The sequence below is a fragment of the Alexandromys fortis genome, unplaced genomic scaffold (genome assembly GCF_014885135.2).
Source record: "Alexandromys fortis isolate MF-2015 unplaced genomic scaffold, M_Fortis_MF-2015_v1.1 scaffold_2_1_26212458, whole genome shotgun sequence".
NCBI lineage: Eukaryota > Metazoa > Chordata > Mammalia > Rodentia > Cricetidae > Alexandromys > Alexandromys fortis.
In genome coordinates, this window is record NW_026067930.1 from 5,790,108 (window position 1) to 5,809,027 (window position 18,920).

The 18,920-nt window shown below is 38.3% G+C and overlaps 1 long non-coding RNA gene across 1 annotated transcript in view; it reads left to right on the forward strand.

The window, feature by feature from the left end:
- Positions 1-988: 988 nt before the first annotated feature.
- LOC126503536 (uncharacterized) overlaps positions 989-18,920 on the forward strand; it is a 19,799-nt gene continuing 1,867 nt past the window's right edge. The window contains exons 1-2 of the long non-coding RNA XR_007592323.1: positions 989-1,153; positions 13,332-13,412. This is a non-coding gene — a long non-coding RNA (uncharacterized lncRNA). The remainder of the gene's footprint in view (positions 1,154-13,331; positions 13,413-18,920) is intronic.

An 18,920-nucleotide genomic window follows, 5' to 3' on the forward strand; every position in this document is an offset into this window, starting at 1 on the left:
AATTTTGTATGTCCCCTGTGAACTAGAGATTCAGTGCTTGAGTTTGCGGAAGTGACTTAAGATATTTCATACTGCCCTGGGGTTATGGCTCCAAAAAGTCACCTTGTAATCTCCCAAGTCTATGATTATATCTACATCCATATCTATCAAATTTCCTCTTTGACAATAAAAAGTAAGAGAAAAGTAGAATTTCTCTGAGTGTTATTTGTTTCAACACAGGTTTTCTACCTCTAGAATTATTGCACCTTATTAAAATGAATGTCATTTGTTTTTGATGGCTAGACTTTAAAGTATAGCCTTTTGTTGCCATTTTTTTTTTATTTTAAGAAGAATCAGTTGATCAGTGACTCTTCAATGACAGGATGCTAAAAGAAAGGACCCGAAAGGAAATAAAAAAATTTTAAAAAATTGGAATCAGGAGGTCTTATATAAACTACATATTATGCCAAACCAAACCTATTAAGCAGTACAGTATCAGATATGTTGTTTGTGTTGGTGGGAATTGAGGCAGAGTCAGAGAAAAGATATCATACAGTGGGATGAAATCGGGGGAAGCTAAACAAGCAGCTTTGCACAGGGGAACACAGGGTATGAGAGAATGAACATACATTGACTTTGAGACTGATAACTATAACCTCCTAGGGTAGAAGACTTAGGTTCCCAGAATCCAAGGCCACAGCTCCCTCAAGACTCTATTCCCAGGCTATTATGGGCTCTGCAAAGCATGTTTCTAGTTTAGAGAATGAGCTATGTTCCATCACCATATATCAAATCCTCAAGGGAAAGCCCCAGATCAGCCTAGCCCTCAAAAGCTATCATTGCACTCGGTTTTTTCTTCTTGTGGTAATGTGTTGCGGGAGGTCCTTCCACCCCTCCAACCAATAGCTGCTGAGATACCAGCCCATTGGGGCGTGGTTTCTCTCCCTTTAAAAAAACGGCTACTTCCTCCGCTTGCTCTCTTCACTTCCTGCTCCAGTCGGTGACTAGACTCCCTTCCTGGTTGCACAGAGGGCTGGTGTCTGGGACGGGGATCTGTAAGTTTTTTTCCCCTTTAAATAAATACCACCCTATTAATCATAACTCCAAACTGGTGTGGCATTGTTCGTGACTTTCGCCTTCAGTAATGAATATGGGACCAAGTGCTCACTATTTGGTAAGCAAGTGTTTTACTTTTTTTTTTTTTTTTTTTTTTTTTTTTTTTNTTTTTTTTTTTTTTTTTTTTTTTTTTTTTTTTTTTTTTAACAGATAGAGAAAGTCTGATTGCCTTTCATTCATAATGCAGAAAGTTTGCTTGTAGTCTGGTCAGATGCTAGGATCCACAATGGGCAGTGCTGGGCATTGAAGGAAGAGATGAAATAACAGTGAAAGATGAAGGTCTGGGACTTTCTATGATCTTACTTAACTCAAGAGGAGGGTTTGTTTCTTTGTTTTTGTCTGATGTTTTGTTTTAGAGAATTCTTTGGTTTTGTTTGTTTTAATTCAAAATTTAGAATGAGGATCAAAGTATTTGTTTCATTTACATGAGGGAAGGAACATGGAGTGGTAAGGCTTTTGCTGAATTTAAATCAAATATAAAGAACACTGCCTCTCCTTAAAGACAACAAATAAAAATTATGCAAAATAAATAATAGTAAAAAAACCTTTTGTAGAACAAAATTAAATGACGTATTCTGGTTAAACACTATTGAAATAGTTTGGGTGCTGAAATTTATGAGACCACACAGCCTTGGCAAGGTTTTGTACAGGTTATAGGAGCCATCATTAGACAGCAATGAGAACTTTTTCAGTTCTTCTTCTTTCCAAATGAAGTGACATTGGATGTTAACATCCAAGACAGGTGTTTTGGACAGCTTGTGTCATTAGTTATACTGACTGTAATGATGGCTATGGATCTGAGATGATTGGGTTTACAGGAGACCTCAGTATTGTTTGTCAGTAACATCCAATCACAGATATAGAATGGTGGCTCTGCTTTCCAAAGTACAGCAGGAACAGTGCACACATGCAGGAATTATACTCCAGAGCTGCTGAGAACAATACTTGCAGTATTTCTACTCTGGGAGAGAAGATAATGAGATTATATATGATAACAAAAGAACTATAAAATAGACTTTTTTACTTTGACCCATGACGATGATGTTGCAGCTCTATCATCAGAAGTCATACGCAACACAGACATGTAGAATGAATACTTCTTGAATTCTATACCAGAAGCCAATTTCGAAAAGAAACAACAGTAACAAAATCAACCATTATATAGGTATCCAAAGAACAATGAACAGTGAGGACTCCAGGATGTAGTGGAAGTCATGCCACCCACTTCCACTAATTCATGTTCAGATTTTGTTTAGATTTAGCTTGTCTAATCTTGTGCATGCTTCTACTATTGCTTTGAGTTCACATACGTAACTGCTCTCTAGTGTCTGGTAAACATTGTCTTCTTGTGGTCACATACCACCTCTGGCTCTCACAGTCTTACCATACCTCTTCTTCAATGATACCGGAATCTCAGGAAGAAGGATTTTATATAGAAATTCTGTTTAGGGGTGGACATAGTCTGTTATTCTTTGTATCTTGACCAGTTGTGGGTCTTTGTGTTAATCACCATCTACTGAAGCTTCTGTGATTAGGATTAAGGAGTGCACAAATCCATGAGTATCTTTACAAGGCACTAAGAATCCATTTAACATTGTGACATTTAGCAAAATAATAGATAATAGTAGTCAGTTGTATTCTAATGACTACAACCTGTCTAATGTCACAGGACGTTGGGCCCAATAATGATAACAGGGATGAGTTTCATTTTTGGAGTGAGACTTAAGTGAAATCTGAAAGTGATTGATTACTCCAATAGTGTTCAGGACATTGTTGCAATAGTGTGCATGTCTTGCCAGACCAGTTGTTATTGTAGTTATACAAGTTCACAGTTGGCTAAAATTGATGATTATTTTTCTTCTCTGGTGATATGGAATCCATCCAGTAGAAATGGTTTTTCTGGGTAAGTTTCAACTTGGTTTATTCTTTTCCTATGATTCAATTATATGGTGTTCTCAGAAGTAGGATCTTAACTTCACGTTTTGGAGGGTATCAAAAAATAACAATATCCTGTAATATTCGTTATATCTGTGGGACCTCATAAGTCCACACCAGAAAACAAGCAAAAACTAAACCAACCAACCAAACAAAAACAACACTGAATTTTTGTTAGCCTATGATATATTGTAAGGGATTTGTTGTTCCAATAAGAGTTAACTCCATTTGAATTCCTCTTATAAATGTGTATGTTTATAGCTTCAGAAACTTTTACAGATAAGTTTTACATATATATGTATATGTATATATATATATATATATATTCTTTCTGATAGCCTCCCCTCCTATCTCCTACCATAACTTAACATTCAAGTTCTATTATTCTCCTTTAATTCTTCATACCACTTTGTATTATTGTATCTTCTTTGTGTGTTAGCAGGTCATTTACTAATCCTCTGGTCTCTATTAATATTCCATATGGATATACACATTTGGATATTTAAAACTAGTGTCTACAAATGAGAGAAAACATGTTAGATTTATCTTTCTGAGTCTGGGTTACCTCACTCAAAGTGGTTGTTTCTAACTACATCCATTTACAGTCAAATTTTTGAATTTAGTTTATCTTAATGGCTGAACAATATTCTATTGTGTAAATATATGACATTTTATGACCCACTTATGAGTGGATGAGCATCTAGATTGTTCCTATAATTTGAATAGAGCAGCAATGAACATGAATGATTAGATATTTCTATAATAAGTTATAAAGCCATATATAGATAGATATACACACATACACACCAATTGAACTATCAACAGCATTAAACAGGTATCTCTCCTTCCCCATATTCAAGTCAACATTTGTTCTTTTCTTAGCTACCCTAACTGGGATAATATAAAATATCAAAGTAGTTTCCTCCCCCCAATTTCTGTATTTTACTCACTATAGTGGTTATATTCTTGAATAGATGGTCAGGCAACAGAAAGGAAATTAATGTAAATTGAAAATTATTATTGCCATCCGCAGATTATGTGATCCTATATATAAAAGACCTTAAAGACTGCACTAAACAACTTGAAATCTGATAAACACTCTTAAAGTAATAGTAAGATAAAAAAAATACTAAAAAAAATGCAGTAGCTGTTCTATATAACACTACGTAATGTGAGTGGTGAATAATAATGAAAGCAATCCCATTTACAGTGGAATAAAAATTGAAATAAAAATAAACATGGAAGGAAAATATCTATGCAGTAAAAATTATACCAGTGGAAAAATAAATTGAAGACAACACTAGATGATGAGAAGGTCTTTCATGAAAATGAGGTAGAAGTATTAATGTAGTGGAGTGGCTACATTAATAAATATATTCTAAGGAGAAATGCAGTCTCCATCCATCTTCATGTGTCTTAGTTACTCTTCTATGGTGAAGGCAAATTATAGAAGAAATGATTTAATTTGAAGGCTTGCTTAAACCTTCAAAGGGTGAGTCCATGAACAACATGCTGGAGAGCATGGTAGTAGATAGGCAGGCATGTAGAGCTAAAGCAGTAGCTAAGAATGTAAACTCTGATCTGCAAGTTGGAGGCAAGGAGAGAGAGAGAGGGAGAGTTGGAGAGACAAAGACGGAGGGACAGAGGAGTGTAGTGACTGGGCCTGGCCAGAGCCCATCACTAGTGACACATCTCTTCTAACAAGGCCATAACTCCTAGCCATTCCCAAAAATTGTTTCACCAACAAGTACAAAGCGAACAGCTTGGTTATCCACAGTGTACAGATGTGTGGGTTGATTCCACACATGCAGTAATTATGTAATGAAGTTTTTGCCTATGATTGTATGAAGGCAGGAAGCATGCAGCCTTGTGAGTTTTGCCTTTACTATAGGAGGAAGCGTCTCTGATGATGGCTGAGCAAAAGAACTGATCTATAAGTGTATCAGATGTCTTTAAGAATGATTCTTTACTCTTTTTTGTTTGTTTTAGTTTGTTTGCTGAGAGCAGTGGTATTTGGTTATACTCTAGTATCTGGATTCTCTAATTTCAGGTTCTTGGTCCCTCACATTTTAATTTTCTATTTCCCTGATGTCTAATAATTTTGTACATTCAAAATAGTTCACAGCTATTTTGTAGTTCAACCTTTGAGAAGTTCCTGTTTAGAATCAGGTTGTCCATTTTCTTTGTGTTCAGTGCTAGGTAACCCCTGCTTCCACCCCCACCCCCTACCTTTATAGCAGTATTGGTGACATTGTCCTAAACAGAACTGTTATTGGATAAACAGAAATATTGGTAAATAGAAGAACTGTTATCAAATACATAAGCCTAAAGGCAATGTTCATTTACCAGAAACCTCCCTTAATGGACCCAAAGATCAACTACCTTGGCAAGGGCATCTAGTTCCAGGTCATTCCAAACAGCCTGCATCAGCTCAAAGACTCCATTCTGATGTCATATAAAATATTCTTGACCCTCTGTCATTTTGATCTTTTCTCTGCCACTCTAGGGTGGGGGTAGTCTTAGCAGTTTGCTCCCCCAATAATAAATTATTCTTCCTACAAACAGAATGGTCTAGTTCAATGATTTGTCTGCCCCTTGTTTTCATTTTTTCTTTTGTATATTCTAGAGAGTAACCAGCCATTCAGTATATATCTGGTAACAACTTTGTTGCAATTCTGAAGGTTACCTGAAATGATGAAATCCTTTGCTGTACAGAAGCGTTTTAGTTTCATTTGCTAATTGGTGGTCTTAATGACTATACTATTCTGTTCCCTTTTGCAAAGTTCTTTCTGTGTCAATGAATTCAGAAGGTATAGCCTACATTCCTCTCTATGAGTTTCAAGATATCAGGTATTATACTGAGGTCCTCAATCCATTTGGGTTTAGTTTTGTGCATAGTGAATTATAGGAATCATGCTTCATTCCTTTATAGGTAGCTATTCAGTTTGATAAGTATTTGTTGAAGGTGTAATCTTTTATCCATGTGTATTATTGGCCTCTTTGCCAAATAGAAAGCTTTCTATAGAATTATGAGCTTATATATGGGTTCTAAATTTTTATCTCATTTATCAATGCATCCTGTTTTATGCCAGTACCATATTTTTAAATATAGTTCTATAGGATATCTCAAAATATTGAATGGTGATACCGTGAGCAATTGTTTTACTGTTCAAGATCATTTGTGCCTAGTTTGGACCTTTCTTACACTTGGTTTGCTTTATTCCAAACTACTTTGGATCATATTATGAATATTATTGTTTCCTTAGTATTATTCATTATGCTATTATTGGAGCCTAGGAGAAAATTTGACCCAGATACATTAAAATTATTTTATTAGCAAAGATACCTTTTTCCCTTGCCCAAATGTCTAATGATATTTTTAAGTGTTCTAAAATTTCACACAATCAGGGTTTTTAAAACTGGGGATTTCTGTAGCTTCAAACATGGCCACTTATTCATAACAGACTTATCATATATCAAAATGACAAAAAGAAAAATAGTGGACATCAGCCTTCCAGAATTCCATAATGAATTTTCTTCTCTTCCTCCTCCTCTTCCTCTTTCTCCTCCTCCTCTTCCTCCTTCTCCTCCACCTTTTCCTCCTCCTCCTCCTCCTCCTCCTCCTCCTCCTCCTCCTCCTCCTCCTTCTCCTCTTCTTCTTTAGAATTTCATTATAATTGTATCTTTATCTTACAGTGCTTCTCTTTGACTCTTCATAGTTTAGGGTAATAAGAACAATAGCATCAAACAAAAGAATAGAAGAATCTGGGTACTAAACCATAAGGGTTCTCACTGACCAAAGCTTGAGCAAACCTTAAAGAATGAAAATTATTGAGCATAGCCTCAAGATTCAAAGGGCTTGGTAGAAGATTTTGATGGATAGTTTTCTGTAAACTTGACACAAGCTAAAGAAATCTTAGAGGAAGGCACCTCAATTAAGAAAATGCCTCCAGGGCTGGAGAGATGGCTCAGTGGTTAAGAGCACAGACTGCTCTTCCAGAGGTCCAGAGTTCAATTCCCAGCAACCACATGGTGGCTCACAACCATCTGTAATGAGATCTGGCACTCTCTTCTGGCGTGCGGGCATACATGGAGGCAGAATGTTGTATACATAATAAATAAATAAATCATGCCGGGCGACGGTGGCGCACACCTTTAATCCCAGCACTCGGGAGGCAGAGGCAGGCGGATCTCTGTGAGTTCGAGACCAGCCTGGTCTACAGAGCTAGTGCCAGGACAGGCTCAAAAGCCACAGAGAAACCCTGTCTCGAAAAACCAAAAAAAAAAAAAAAAAAAAAAGGCTCCATGGAACTGGGATATAAGCACACAAGTAAGACATTTCCTTAACTAGTGATTAATGGGCCCAAACCCTCTGTGGGCAGTTATATCCCGGGGCTAATTGTCCTGGGTTCTATAGAAAAGCAGGTGGTGCAAGCCATGTGAAGCAAGGCAGTAACCCGCACCTCCATCAGCTCCTGCCTCCAGCTTCTTGCCCTGTGTAAGTTGTCCTCACTGTTTTGGATGACAAACAGTTTTGGAACTGTAAGTGAAATAAACCCTTTTCTCCACAAGTTGCTTTTGCTCACTAGAGCAGTAGAAACCCTAAGACAGACATGGCTAAAGAAAGAAGAAGCAGCATGGATGGGAGTTGCTGCATGTATAATTGTAGTAACCAGGTCTAATTACTAAGAGATTATGCGAAAACTCAGCCTCCTTGCAATTCAGAGTCAATCAGGCCCCACTGTCTAACTCTATGCCTCTCTAGGTCTGTATCCAATGCTGGCTTTCCTTACCTAGTTAAAATTATTCTCATTTGTGTCCCCCTCCCCGCCAGCACTCACATGTATTATCTACCTATAGAGAATTGCCTATGATCTTTTCTTAGATAAAATCCTAAAGAATAGGTCTTTATTTAAAGTCCAATAAAAGTTCTCATATAAAACCTTCAACTTACAATGGGAGAGGCTTAAAAGAAAGAAGCCAGGAGAGGAAAAAAAATAAAAAGAGAGAGAGAGAGAGAAAACAACTTTAACAGCCATAAACAAACCAATAAAGCATTTGCGGGAGATCTCATGATGAAAGCTGTACGGTCTCCATGGAGGAGAGCCTGCTTCTGCGGTTGTCCTTTGTGACTGCAAGAAGGAGAGAAGAAAGGTGGTTTTTGATGTAATCACAAATGGCAGGGGAAATGTAGATGCCTAGAGGATGCTGATGGGCTGGAAATAAAACTAAATTGAGTACTTGAAGAATGTCGGCATTCTGTTTGCCTTCTTTAGCTGGTGAGAGGCTGAAGATGAACTTGACGGAAATGAAATGAAGATAAGCAATTTCTCTTTGCATTTTAGCATTTATGGATCATACACATCTGCATGTATGTGGACATACACATGGTATGTAGCATGTCTAAATGTGTATGTAGTGATACATTATTATTGAGCATCCAAATAGAAAAATGTGGCAAATCATGTAGACATGCATGCATTTACCACCTTTTTATGTCAGATGAGTGGTAAGTAGTATGTACAAAATTATAAGAAAACACATGATCCAGGCCAGTAAACATTGTGCAAAGTCCCTGCTCATCCTGAGTGACTTTAGGCATTTTTTTATTGCCATACTTCCATTTTATTATCTGTAAGATGATGATGGTAGCCAGTGCATCTCTGACTGCTGTTCTTACATGTTTTATATATACTTTTGTGTACCTATTGATTTGTTGTAAAAGGAGAATACAACTGAATAACCATTATCAAGGAAGAAATTTGCATGGTTTAATTCATGATTGGAATATTTGACAAAATACAGACTTCATAGATCATTGCACAATAGTGCATGCAGTGTGCTGGAGAAATTCTTTTGACTCTAAAAGTACTTTAATTTGTATTACCACATTTGTTCATTTATGCATTCTTCAATAGATATATCTAGCTAGTCTCTTATTTTACTATATTTGAAATATGACCTTTAGAGACAGTAACGTCATACCCCAAAGCCTGTCTAATCTCACAAACTGAATGCTGCTTCCTAGCTTATCTTTTTTTTACACTGTTAGTGTAAACAGTGATACACTTACCAGCACTCTCTAGCTACCGTGAACATTTTGTGAATACATTACTGATACTGCCCTCTCTTATCTTCCTCCCACTCTTGTGGGCCTGCTTCTTTTTGCCAAGTATCCCCTCCCCCGAGTTTCATATCAGTTTTTTTTTTCCCCATGTAGGTCTGTTGTAGGTATTCACAGTTACTGTGTTTGTGGTTTCCTGGTATCTTAGTCACTGTTCTCTTGCTGTGAAGAGACACCACGACAAAGGCAACTTTTACAATAGAAAGAATTGAATTAGGGGCTTGCTTATGGTTTCAAAGCTTTATCCATTATTAACGTGGCAGGAAGCATGGCAACATGCAGGTAGACACGGTGCTGGAGAAATAAACAAAAGTTACATCCTTCAAGCCAAGAGAGCACCTCTGGCTTAGCCTGGGTTTTTAAATCCTCCAAATTTAAATGTTCAGTCTGACACACTTCCTCCAACAAGACCATACCTCTTAATATGTCTAAATCTTTCAAGTAGTTCCACCCTTTAGTAACTAAACGTTGGAATATGTAAACTTATGGGGGTCATTCTTATTTGAACTATCATACTCAATCAGGACATATTTAGAAGAACAAGTTTCATAGGGCTCCTCTCCGTCCTGCAATTCTTACAATCATTTCTCTACTCCCTTTTCTGTGATGCTCTCTTGCTCTTGGGGTCGGGTGGTATTATTGTTATGCTTATAGGGAGAACTTAACAATTACTTACTGTCAGCCCTCTGACCAGATATGAGTCTTTGTAGTAACTGTTTCCCACTGCAGACATATTCATCCCTGGAAAATGCTGAGAATATGCCTTACCATGATTTTATTCAGATTCTGACAATCGGTGGTCCCATAATTCTCCTTGTGAAGGCATCACTTCCCTTGTGGGTTAACCATTGACCTCTTTCATACAGTACGGCTTTCGTCAGGTGATACAAGAGAACAGTACTGATGGGAGTAATAATGGGAGCCTTGAGAATTCCAACTTAGACAGGCTTTCTCACTTTGCCATGCCTTTATCCCAGTGGGGACATTTGGCAATTGTGGGTGATCAGCCGTCGATGAGACATCTGAATTACACTTCTCTGTACCAAGGCTCAGGGTACATCATGGTAGAGGAGACAGAAGGAATGCATGAGGCAGAGGGAGAGGTGATGTAATATGTAGTTTGGAACTAATGTGGGGTTTTTACTCTTGTACTCACAGAAGCTGTGGTTCCTGAACAAGACATACACAAGACCATGCCAGTCAAAAATTTTCAATGTGCACCTGGGAGCACCAAATCTCTTGCCAACCCTAAGATGGCTCCCTTAATTAAGATGTGTGCTTCCCTGCTCCCCTATCCAACCTTCCTTTATCCCAAACATCCCGTTTCCCAAGTTCCCCCCAACCTCCCCTTCTCACTTTTCTCTCCCCATCTCCCCTTACCTCCCTCCCACCCCACCCCCAAGATCCCATTTTTTGGCCGGCAATCTTGTCTACGTCCCATAATCAGGAGGATAGCTATATGTTTTTCTTTGGTATCACCTTCTTATTTAGCTTCTTTAGGAGATCAAATTATAGACTCACTGACCTTTATTTATCTCTAGAAACCAATTATGAGTGAGTACATCCCATGTTCATCTTTTTGGGTCTGGGTTACCTCACTCAGGATAGTGTTTTCTATTTCCATCCATTTGCATGCAAAATTCGAGAAGTCATTGTTTTTTACCGCTGAGTAGTAGTTCCTGGGGCAGCTGAGGACAGAGAACCTGAAATGACCCTATCCTATAGCCATACTGATGAATATCTTGCATATCACCATAGAACCTTCATCTGGAGATGGATGGAGATAGACTCAGAGACCCACACTGGAGCACCGGACTGAGCTCCCAATGTCCCAAGGAGGAGCAGAAGGAGGGAAAATATGAGCAAAGAAGTCAGGACCACGAGGGGTGCACCCACCCACGGAGACAGTGGGGCTGATCTATTGTGAGCTCACCAAGGCCAGCTGGAACTGCGACTGAAAAAGCATGGGATAAAACCGGACTCTCTGAATATGGCGGACAATGAGGGCTGCTGAGAAGCCAAGGACAATGGCACTGGGTTTTGATCCTACTTCATGTTCTGGCTTTGTGGGAGCCTAGCCAGTTTGGATGTCCACCTTCCTAGACCAGGATGGAGCGGGGAGGACTTTGGACTTTCCACAGGGCAGGGAACCCTGACTGCCCCTCAGACTGGAGAGGGAGGGGGAGAGGAGTGGGGGGAGGGGGAGAGGAGAGGGAGGAGGGGGGGAAAGGGAGACGGGGAGGGAAATGGGAGGCGGGGAGGAGGCGGAAAAAAATTTTTTTTCAATAAAAAATTATATTAAAAATTTTTTTCAATGTGAAGCAAGAGTTTCCAAAGCCTCAATGTTTCCCCCTACATTTTATATTCATTTGCAAACATTAACACTTCAGACTAAGTTATTTCATGCTTATACCCTCCAAAAACATACTTATCACTGGGGCCAGCTTTTCCATGGATGCTGGGAATTCAAATCCCAGTCCCCGTGTGTGTGCAGCAGACACTTTCCCACAGAGCTATCTCCCGAGCCCCAAAAGCCATCCAAAAATGTCAGCATTTCCTAAATGCTGTTATACCAGAAGTACTGTCATAAAGTTAGAACCTGCATAAACCTACTGACCCTGATACCATACACAACAAAAGAGACACACCTTTCCATGCTGTGGCTTAGAAACACATCTCAGATGTCTGAGACTCACCAGGGGCAGAGCTGGTAAGCACTGCAGGCAAGCTTCTCAGTGGCTTCTTCTCAGAGGGTGCTGGCCATACTCTCATCCTGACCCCTTAATTAATTTATTTATTTATTAAAGATTTCTGTCTCTTCCCCACCGCCGCCTCCCCTTTCCCTCCCCCTCCCCCAATCAAGCGCCCGCAGACAGAACCCCTTAATATTTTTGCTCTTTCTCTGCCACACACATTCTGTCTTGAAGTGGAAAGGGATCCTAAAGATCCACGACTTCCGCTGTCTCCCTGCCAATGAATCATGCATCTAACCCGGAAATATGCACTGCCCTGAACCAGATTAGTAGCAAGGAGAAGGGAAAGTTCATTAATGAATGTGGTGTATAAATGTGATTTGATCAGTACTACTTTAGACACCCAGAAGTGTTGGCTGTTCTTAGTTCAGCAGCTCAAGCTATAGAATGTGTTCAGAGTAAGCAACCAATTGATAAGGACCCAAATCGTCAGACATTCCGTTTAAAAGATCCTTTAAAATGCTGCCGATAGCTATTTATGGAGAGGGAACACAGATTCAAAGAACGAAGCTAGGTGATTTCAAAGTCGGATAAAGCAAAGGACTGAATAAGCGGCAGGCAGTTAATCACACATTCGCTCTTATTTTTGAAATCACATTTAGACACTTCACTCGAGGACATCAGTAAGTCGGCGCCTTTAAGCCTCCAAACCTGTTTATGTAAGTACTGGGATAAAGTTAAAATGGCTCCCATTCACACAAGCCCCTGAAAATAATTGGATCCTTAAAGTGGACTGCTTCATTTTCCCTTTTGTTTATAACAGATATCTCCAACAAGATAAAATTGCTACTCAGGTGGCTTTAGCTCCATTAGTAGGATTTTACACATTCACATTAATTGGAGGAAATTGTTAAGGCTTAGTGACTCTGAATAAAACAGAGCTTGATAAAAAATAAAAACATCTTTTTTTTTCCTAAATGGTTTATGCGTGAATTTGTGTACTTTGTACTAATCTGGCCTTCATTCCCAGCTGTTCTTGCTTAAATGCAGCTTTACTCTGTTGCTGTAGAATGACATCATAATTATAAATATAGGATAAGTGATTTGTGGATCAAGGTACAGACTGAAAGAGAACAAAGACACTTGATTTCACTCTAAGTGATTGTGCTAATGGCATTATTAGCATGGCTTAAGTATCTGAATATCAGCATTCTGTAAGGTACAAAAGGTACTACTGAGATCTGGAGTCCAGGAACATTCTGGTCTTTGTCAGAGGTTCTTCTTTTTTTTCTTTGAAAGATGATAAGGTAATGTTTTCTCTATCTGAGACCTTCTGCATTGTGTCTTTCACCGATGATTCAGTGGAGAGTTTTGAAGCCGTAATTATGAGCACATTCTTTCCATTGTTTCTATGTGGTACAGGACAAGGAAACACAATTAGTGGAATATTGTAATTAACCTCCTTGGTCTCTGTGCTCTTCTAGATCTGAATCACTGGCTGGAGACCATAAAATCCTTTGTATTACATGAGTGAGTCCTGAGATTCATCACCATCAATAATCAAGGTAATTTATTCTGGCAAGGGAAGCGCATCACTTTCCTCCTCTGATGACACAGATGGGAAGGAATTTAACTGTGACACATAAACTATGGACAAAGCACGCTTGATTCTGCTGCCCTGGCTACTGTTTTGTCTGCCTTTCTTTTTTTTTTTCCTTTTTTAAATCATTTTTTAATAAAGAAAACAAACTACCTGTTTTTCATTTTACATACCAATCCCAGTTCCCACTCCCTCCCCTCTTCCCATTCTCTCCACCTCTTCCCTTCATCCCCATGCACTCCTCAGAGACAGTAAGGTGTGTTTCTTTGAGGAAGACCAAGACCCTCCCTTCTATATCTAGGCTGAGCAAGAAACACAAAGAGAATGGGTTCCAAAAAGTCAGTACAAGCACTACTGCTCCATTGCTAGTGGTCCCACAGTGTGCCTCAGCCATACAACTGTCACTCACATTCAGAGGGTTTAGTTTGAGCTTATGCTGGTTCCTTCACTGTTGGACCAGAGTTGGCGAGCTCCCATTAGCTCAAGTAACTGTATCAGTGGGTATTCCCATCATGATCTTGACCTCTTTGCTCATATTCTCACTCCTCCCATCCTCAACAGGACTTTGAGAGCTCAGCCCAGTGCTCCACTGCAGGTCTCTGCCTTTATTTCCATCAGGTACTGGATGAAGGTTCTATGGTGACATTTAGGATAGCCATCAATCTTACTATAGGGCAAGGCTAGTTCAGGCACCACCTCCTCTACCTTAGGGTCTTAGCTGGGGCTATCCTTGTGGATTCCTGAGAATTTCTCTAGTGCCAGGTTTCTTGCTAGCCTCATAATGATTCCCTCAATCAAAATATCTCTTTCCTTGCTCTCTGTCTCTATCCTTTCCCTATCTTGTCTATCCTGTTCCCTCAAGTTCTCCTTGCTCCTCCCCTTCTCCCTTCCTCCTTTTTTTCTGCCCTCCCTTCTTCCCTCACCCCCATTTTCCCAATTTTTGTCAGGAGATCTTGTCTGTTTTACCTTCCCAGGGGGGATCTATATATGTTTCTCTTAGGGTTCACGTTGGTACTTAGCTTTTCTAGGGTCATAGACTAAATACTCATAAGTGGAAACTAGCTTTTATCATTTTTTAAACTGCCTTTATTTCTTGCTTCTACCTTCTCTTCTACCCTGCCATCCAATTTTATCAATGTGATTTCATCTTTAAAGCTACTCAATTTTTTCCGTCTATGAAAGTGACTCACATTGTGACAGTCATACATGATGCTGAAATCACAAATGTTTTCAACATTCACAATATCTATTTTTAAAGCCTTTATAGAAATGCATATGCTCAACTCTGAAGTCTAAATAGATTTTACCTACCTACTCGAGTGTAGAGCAATGGTAACAAGTGAGACATAATCAAAGATTCTGACAAGGAGAAGGAGGTCATGAGTATACACACACACACACACACACACACACACAGACAGATGTGCTAAAAATCCCTTTTGTTACGATTGTTTCTTCATTTGCAAAATGTGTTTGTAACCTTATGTCATAGTATCTTGCTAAACATCAGGTTGATTACAGAAAATGTAGGATAGGTGGTAGGTAGTCAGGACATTATCCTCCTTCTTCACATCTTTCAATCCTTTCTCAGTGGACCATGGAGCTGGGTGTTTATTTAGAAGCAAGAGGATTACTCATGAAACTCCATCAGTCAGAAACAAGCATATGATTTAATTCATGGTTTCGAGTCAAAGATATCTCAATATCTGGTGTTGAACAACAGAAAAGGTGTGCTTTAATGAACAACTCCAGTCTACTCTGTTGTAATAAAATAGCCATGCTCCTAAAATGACTAATAAATGTAAAAATATGTGCGAAGGTACACAACATTTTAGAAAATATTAACTTGAGGTCATGAGACTGTAAGATGTTTTACTGATTCATCATAATAACAATCTGATAGGATTCTAAGAAAGAATAAAATTTCTATGTGTTTTGAATGACTAAGAGCCATGTATATATTCCAATAACTGTAAGAAAACATATGGTACTTACACCCTTGGACATTACAGAGTTCTAGCTGTGTGTTACTGTCAGGTAGTAGACAAAGTTACCTGAAAGTAGCAGAATCATCACCTGTTGATGGGCTTGCTTCAAAACCAAGGCGTTAGAATAAATCAGTTTACGTGTTTCAAATATTCGTATTTGATATAATATACATGCTGCTACAACTTGGCTTAGCAGATTGTCTCTGAGACAAACATCACATATCCTCAATCACCAAATCAATGCTATTTCTGTCATCTTTTCTCATGCAGAAATAGTCTTGGGATACATTCAGATTTTTTTTTTTTTTGAGAGCAAGTATTTTAGCTGAACTAGCCATGAGTCTCATAAAACACAGGTAGTGAAGCCACTGTTTTCTGGCTATAGAAAAGCCAAATTGTAGAATGATGTGTTCCACTACATCAACATTTTGGGATGAAGGAGAACTATAGGGAAAAATAAGATTGCAGGTTAATCCTGAAATGTCTTTGGATATCAAGGCTACAGGCACCTAAGCCATTGGAAGAACAAGATACCTTCTACAGTGTGAACTGACTGACTCTAGAAGGGAAACAAAGTGCTACATTCTATCTTACCACCTCCCAAGGCACTGTGCAGAGGCTGAATGTTCAAATGAGTATTTTTTCTAATAATGTTGTTTTCATTGCATCATAGTTCTTGTGAATCTGCTCTGTTATACCAGTTGATATAAAAACCTCATCTGTGCAAATACTTGTAATTTATTTCCAATGACAAAGAACCTGAGATCAACAATGAACACTGTGTGAGTGTGTTAGTCCATTGATCTGTTGATGGCAGGAGAATATATGGAAATGAGAATATATGCCTATCTCAAATTATAACTGCAGAGCTTGGTCTGAATCCCACAGATCAAACACAGGGAGAAGGCAGAGTGCTGAGATGTCCTGACATAAACACCCAATTGCTCACTCAATGGTAGTTTTACGCAAAGCCAAACTTAGAGATAAGAAAACTGCTGTGGGTTGATACAAAATGATATGTGGTGGCTTCTACGAAACCTAATACATATTTTGAGAAAGCATGGAATGTGTGAGAGGAAATCCTTGACAAGCAGTGTTTAATCATCTGCTCCTGAAGGTCTTGAACTGGCTGGCAGCAGGCATAGAACCTTGGTGTTACCTTTTTTTTTTTTTTTAAATGTGGAATGAACTTCAGTATATGATAGAAGTTAGATTCCCTGCTCAATGTCCATCTGCACTTCTTTCTTATATCTATAAGATTTACTCTCTCAAGGAAACTGTGATCGCATATTCCCTGTGTTCCCTGACACCTGCCTTTACCAAAGACCATAGCTGATGAATCTCTTTATCACATCTATACTCTAGTTTACTTCAAAACACGTGGCACCAATTAACAACGTTATCTGGCTTATAGTTCCACTTACTAATTTAAAACACAAGATGAGCTAGTTTCGTTTAGAGTAAAATCATCTCATGAATGATCTACAAATTAGGAATAGGCATTTGATCTATTATTACCTAGAGACTTAGCATCTTCCCCTGGAAAGACCATCAAGAAAGTGTTCTTCATGCTTAAGAAATCCTGTCTCACATGACTCCTCTCAGACTCATTATCAATCTACTGCTTGTCAGGGATGAATCCTCCTGATATTGGTATCTTGGAGATAGATTTGGAGAACAAAAAGAATAAAACAGAATGGAAGAAATCATATCTTTTCGTATATTTGAGCTTCAAAGGTTTACAAATGTTACACTAACTGTCACAAGCTGATGACAGCTAACTCTATTTCCTAAATATGTTGTTCATGCTGATAAGGGAAGTTCAGGAGTATAACACTTTTCCAACTAAACTTGAGAAAGGTCAGTTGAAAGCCAGGCATGTTTGATTCAGGTGCTTTGATGGCACAGTGACTATATGCACACAGTTGCAAAGACCACCCTGGTGGAGAGAGGGAGTGTCACCAGGACCGACTAGAAAGGCATCCATCCCTTCCCTATGATTAGCTGTACCGACCTCTTCACTGATTTTAAGACAGGAACCTCATTACTTACCTATATCATTCTGTCACCTGACCGTACAATTCCAAATGCTGGGATTTCAGTCTTGATTTGGGGATACTTTTTTTTCTATGGATTGTAAAAATATGCCAATTTTTACAATCTGCCTTCCCTTGCTATGTGTTATATTCATTAAACTCAGTCATTTATTTTTCAGTTGTCTAAGTTCTCTCCTTCTCCCCCTCCACAACTTTGGGGATATATTTACTAAAATATAAATCCATTTTGTTAGATATTTATATTCTCAGCATATGGGGATATTGCAATTTATGTAGTAACAGATCATGTACATATGTCCTGGTATAAACATTGATGCATATGTTTTTGGAATAACATACCTTCCAGGTAATAGAACTTCCCTTCTGGAGGTCTTTACTCTGAAGATACATTAGACTCAACCAAGTTCACTTCCTTCCACACAATATGTTCTTATTCTCTCCATCCTTGCCCTCAGTGGTTCAGGGCTCCTTACCTGTTGTGTGCATTGATTTTATCTGTTGTTTTACAGTGTTTTTAAAACTGTCTATTTATGTTTATGCCTAGTGCTTTACATATTTTATTTATATATTATTTGGCTACCTAAAGCACCGGAAGATAATTTGTGATATCATATAGAATCTTCATTGTTTATTTTTCCAACATTTCTACTTTCAGTGTACTCAAGAGAATAATTTGTCTTACAGAAATGGGTAGAGGTCTGTTTTAAATTTTTACCAGAAATCTATGATCACATTTTTTATAGTCAAAGAAGGAAGAACTTAATGAAAGCAATATTTATTTATTATTGTTTCCAAGTAGCATGTTATCTATTGGACAAATTGCCTGACTTACTACAGGAGTGTTTTCTGCAGTTTCTGATCTGTTTCAATCCTTGCACAGACAGCGTGTTCTTGTAATTTGCTTTTATACTAATTATTAATTATTGGAAGAATAAACATATCTCCAATCTTTTTCAAAAGTTATTTTACTGTTTATTCATGTTCGAGGGTTATAAGAACAGCCTTCTTAAAGGCTAAAGAGTTGCCACAGTAGTTAAAATCTCTGACTTATCTGATGTTTCAGAGTACTAATGTCTATAGAACAGCTGACAATTGTCTGTAACTCTATCTTCAGGAGATATTTTGTCCTTTTCTCTCCTTGAATGGTTACTAGACACACATGTAATGCACAGACATATATATGCAAGGAAAGCATGCATATACATAAAATAAAATAAAAGTCATTTTAATAAAACATTTTAAAATTACTCAGAATTATATTGAGATGGAAGTGTGTTTTTGTGAGAACTTAATTGCTTCTACCAATAAAGTCATGGGAAATGGCACCTTTGAAAATTTCACCTTTCTTAAATACAAATCTCCATTCATTCACTCAGATATATTTTACTTTGATTTAGAGACTCTTTATGCTTTTATGAATTATGGCCA